General features: G+C 33.8%; 1 protein-coding gene across 1 annotated transcript in view; it reads right to left on the reverse strand.

Annotated features, from left to right (window-relative positions):
* The window catches only part of LOC118740750 (protein decapentaplegic), a 97,195-nt gene that overhangs the window by 2,350 nt on the left and 89,469 nt on the right, over positions 1 to 5,376 (reverse strand). The window lies entirely within an intron of this gene.

Raw genomic sequence — 5,376 nt, forward strand, 5'->3', positions numbered from 1 at the left:
CTTAATACCATAAACCCAACTAAAAAATTTCAACTAAAGAGTCACAAGTCTAAATTGGCTCGTATTGCCAAAACTACCGAACAGAACTAAAAAAACTGTTTCTAAATCAGCTCTTTACAGGCTTTAATATCATTTGGAACTTTATTTGATTATAAAATTGCAACCATGTCTGCAAAAACAGTTTTTTGCCTCTCCTGAACATTTCACATTTTTTGAGTTGTGACGCTTTTTGATTTAGTGTGCGATATAACGAACTTCTGCCAACGGAAAAAAGACATTTTTTTTTTCGAAAGCTCCAAATTTCTCAACGCCGGAATTTGTTGTTTGTTGTTTTGTATATGTAGTTACAAAAATTGTTTTGATCACGGTTTAAAGGTGAAATTTGAGGGTATAAAGTAATAATTTATAAAAATTCGAAAAGTAAAAAATTTACAGATCTTTGAAATTTAAAAGATTATAAAAATGTTTGGCAAATTTTCTTGGTAAATACCTCCAACTATCTTAAAAGATCCCGAAATTTTCAAGGAGATTTTTTTAAAGAATCGGTTATGTAAAGAATTTGTATTTAATTTAAATTTATTTTTAATTAAGAGTTTGCAAACAAATGTATTTGAAAAAAAATCATATCTTAAAAGACACCCCTTTAAAATTTCCAGGATACTATAAGATCAGTTAAAGGTATTGTATATAAAAATTCGATCCAAAAATTTTTGCAATTTTTGGCTTTTACGATTTTTAATTTTAAAATTCGTTATTGTTCTTTATTTTATTTGTTCTTTTTTGTTTTTTTTTTTTTATATGGCCCCAAATGTCATCTTTAAAACGAGATCAGAGCCATATTTTATAACTATAACAGTTTTTCAGAAAAGTTTCAAAAAATACACTTTCGAAATCCGGGCAGTTGTGAATTGTGAACCCCCGAGCAGAACTTTTTTATGTGATACAAGGAAAGGTTCTGACCAATATTTATTCAAATCAAGAATGGTCCATTTGACATGGACTGACCCATTTGTATGTGCATAAGTATTGTATTTTTTCTACTTGGTCAAAATGCCACAGTTGTGGGCGTCAGTACGTTGGCACCACCCGTAATGCAAAGGTGAAGTAGCTCATAAGGCATAAGTTATGTGATGTACTATATGTATATGGGTGTTTCCAGCGGAAGGTCCACCACGACAAAAAAAAATAAAAGTTTTATATCTAACGTATTTACGGGCCGATTTGTCTGCTTTCTAAAATATATACTGGCTATGTAAGTAGAATCATGTTTGCATAAAATGGTCTTCCTAGGTGGTGCCAAGTTCGAGATATTTCGAAAAACCGTATTTATGGTCCGATTTGGTTCGAATTTGACGTATGTGGTTGAAACATAAAAATCATAGATTTCTAATAAATTGACCCTGAATTGGCGCTGAAGTCAAAATATAAAGTATATTCTACATAAAATACATGTTTTATTCGTGTTGAAAATTTATTTAAAAGCAATATTAACAAAAATATAACGATGGAAATTTATGTCACGTGACGCCACGTCACGTCACGTTTCACACTTGGGGTTGTAAAAGAGAATTGAAACAATTTACATTAATTCAAAAAACTCTAAAAACAACTAGAATTGCTCCAAATCATATTAAATTAAGTTTCATGAAAATAGCCATCCACAATTCGCAGAGTTTTGCGATTTTGTAAGGAAAGAAAAAATCAACTTCCATTTTTTGTCACGTAATGACCCTCTCTTTAAATGTTTATATTTCAGGACCAAGCAGTTCGATTGATTTCATTTTTCGGATAAATATAGAGCTAATTATGTGCTATACAATGGCTCAAAAAAGTTAAAGAAAACAAATGGTATTCCTTTTTTTGAAATCGTACGACTGTCACGTGCGCCACCATGGGAATGCCCATATGCAAAAGCAAACAAAAAAAAATGTGTGGCAATCCACTGCAACTCGCACGCACCTAAGCGCCACCAACAAGATTTGCTACAATGCATGCCATATCCTCGCTACTACATGCACAATGCAAATACGCGTGCAAACACTCACCACACTGCGAGCGCACAAGTACGCACTTTTTTCTTGCGTTTGCCACTTTTTGCAGGCACGCTTGAAACTTTCGTTACGCATGTGGCAGCAATTGTACACAAGTTGTTGCAACTTAAAGTTATTGTAGGCACTAAGCGCTGGAAAATATGGCAAATGCACAGCGTTGTCCGGCTGTGTTGTAGCTGATGAGCTTTGCGGTTGTATGTACACCGTTGGTGTTTGCGTGCGTGTGCACTTTTAAATAAAAACATACTATCTTATTAAAGCGTAACTAAATGCGCGGATCAGAATGTCTGCTTGTTCTCACTTGATGGGACAAGGAGTGTCCAGTGTGTGACACAAGCTACATTGTTTGCATGTACTGAATACGTCTACACAGCAAGAGAATCACTGCGGAATGCTCTTAGTTCTAACTAAAAGAAAACATTGTGGGGATTTACCTACCATAAATAAAAGTGATGTCTTAAGTATTTCAATAAACGAGAAGAATCATAATACGTTAAGTATATACATATGCAGCAATATCAACGCAACGTTGGTGAAACAGTTTAACTTCCTAATAGCCATTTGTAATTAACTTTTGTAAAATTTTTTCAAAAAAGGGTCAACAAAGCCCATTGACACGAGTACTACGAAAAATTTTTCATTACATTTTACCATTTTACCAGTACCACAAAGAACATAACGAATTCAGTAGAACAAAAAAGGTCCGAATATGAGCTACATATCTTTGGTCACAAGGCATAACAGCACATCTTGAGTTATGTCAAAATCGAGTTCAATACGATGGTTGGAATCTCCGTATTCGATTTCGTATTGTGTTAAAATTTTGCAGAAATTGTTCAAGGGTTAACGCAAAATTAGCGAGAGAGGAATAGCACATCTCCAATTGATTGCTGTTAGCACAGCACATCTCGGTTCGTGAAAAACGGTTCATTCTCACTTCACTTGTGTTCTTATGCTCGTATATCTGACTTGTGCTTTTATTCCATAATCGGTTTATTGTAAAATTTTTTGCACAAGTATACTTGTGTTCTATATATCGAGCCCAAAATTGCCAAAATAACGTAAACGAAATTTATTTCAAAATTTTCTTTTTGATGCAGAAATATTCCTAGAGCATCTAGAATCTAGGTGCATTTCTGCATCGAAAAGAAAATAAAAACAAAACAAATGTCGTTTACGTTATTTTGGCGGTTAGGGCTGGATACATTTAGGGAGTTTACAGGGGGTTGAGTACTGTCGTATAGTTGTATTTCGTAAACTTTAAAAGGCTAAAAATATATAAAGGGCTTTCGCAAGTTACCTTAAAGGTCGTCTTATGAATTTTCGCAGTGTAAAAAAATAGCTGGTTGTGGTTTCAAGTCCTCTAAACATTTATTGAAGCTTTTTACTCACTTATTGTTTATACATATCGCACACCGTCTTCAAAAGAGTCACAACTCAAAATAATACGTTTGTCAGAAAATCGGAAAAACTATTTCTTAGCACATGATAATCATATGGGCAAGGGCGACTTTACCTTAGGTTTTTTTTTTAAACAAATTATAAAAAAAAATTTGCTCCAGCTTTTGCTGAAAGGTTAAATAAAAGCTCTGTGTACATTTTTAGCGCAAAATCTCAAATATTGGAGCTTGGACTCAATGCAGAAAATATAAAGAAATGTATGAAATTTTGAGAAAGGTCGAAAAATATACCTTCTTCTTCTTCTTCTTCCTCTTCTTCTTCTTCTTCTTCGTCTTCTTCCTTTTCTTCTTCTTCTTCTTCTTCGTCTTCTTCCTTTTCTTCTTCTTCTTCTTCTTCTTCTTCCTCCTCTTCTTCTTGATTGGTGCTGTAACATAGTGGAGCAGCGAGCAAAGATCATCGAGCAAAGCGTCGATTTCAAAAGCATATATTTCAATAGGAGAGCGAAAAGTGAAGAGCAAAGCGTACATATACGTTTGTTATTGGAGCTTTGCTTGATGATAGCTCCTCGCTTTGCTCGCCGCATCAATAACTTTAGACCTTAAGCGTTTCTGGCCGAGTCCAACAATGCAAGCCAGTCATTTCTCTTATGTGCCAACTAGGCTTGTCAACTTTTAAAACGGCTAAGGAGGTATAATTTAATTTTTTAGGAGTACTTTATGTGATGAGATCTTTGCTGCAGGATAACACAACATTTGTTTTATTTCTCGAAAAAATTAGAAGGGCATTTTACTAAATTCATTCAATGAAGTAAAAAAGCATCAGTCCAGCACCTTCGCCCTGACCCGCGGGCTGTGTCTGCGCAAATATTTCAATATTTCATATAATTTTATTTAATTCGCCTTTTCAAACCGATGGTAATCCTGGTCAAATTATTTGTAAACCTTTTTCGTCCGACACTGTGGTACATATTCAAATTATCTAATACTCTTAATTCAAATTAAATTAATTATAAAATCAGGTGGCAACCCCCTTACATGTAGTTTGGAAATACATAAAGTTTCTTTAGAGCCATTTTTATTTATATTCATTATGAAGTAATTTATTTAACATATTGCTTTTCTTGAATCTAACTTTGTAACAAGGTGGCAACCCTCTGCAAAATATTTTAGAACCACAACCTCTTTCATCTGACATCCATATCAGGATATACATTTTAATTATCGGCCTTTATTTAAGTCGACCTTGCTTTTTGAAACAGGTGGCAACACTACTACATATAATTAAGAAATAAGGCCTTTTCATTTAACTTAAAAATAATTTGAATTTAATTTTTTTATCAGGTGGCAACTCTTTTGGAAAAAATAAGAAGTTATTACACATTTGCAGGCCATTTAATTCGATACCTCATTTTGTAAAATCGAACGAACGGTACATGCGATTGGGTTATAAATATTTCTCCGGAGCTGCGCCATCTGTTACTCAAAAGCCGAAATACCTGCCTACACATACTTTTTGTCTCTTTCTCTCACTTCCAACGAAAGCACGTGTTTGCAGAACACAAACTCAAAATTTACCCCAAAATGAGCCAATATTTACCGTTGTTTCTACGACAGAAACCGAATTGGTTACTTACAAAAATGAATCTGCCGATAGGTCTGGAATTTTAGCTTGGAAACGCCACACTTCTTTTTAAAATCGCTTTATTAGTTCTCGTGAAATAAGCGTTTTTGTGAAGCTATAAAAATTACAACTGAGTAAAATTTTCTCAAGTGGGACCCCCAAAATTGAAAATGATTATCCATAGATTTTTTCATTAATTTTAGATAGGTGTTATTGTAATATGATGCTGTGCAAAATTTTTTGGCTCTAGTGCAAACAGTATGCCAGTTATATGCAATTATTTTTTTATGCAAGCTTTTACTAA

Source organism: Rhagoletis pomonella, unplaced genomic scaffold (assembly GCF_013731165.1).
Source record: "Rhagoletis pomonella isolate Grant_MI unplaced genomic scaffold, Rhpom_1.0 Rhpom_scaffold_00006, whole genome shotgun sequence".
NCBI lineage: Eukaryota > Metazoa > Arthropoda > Insecta > Diptera > Tephritidae > Rhagoletis > Rhagoletis pomonella.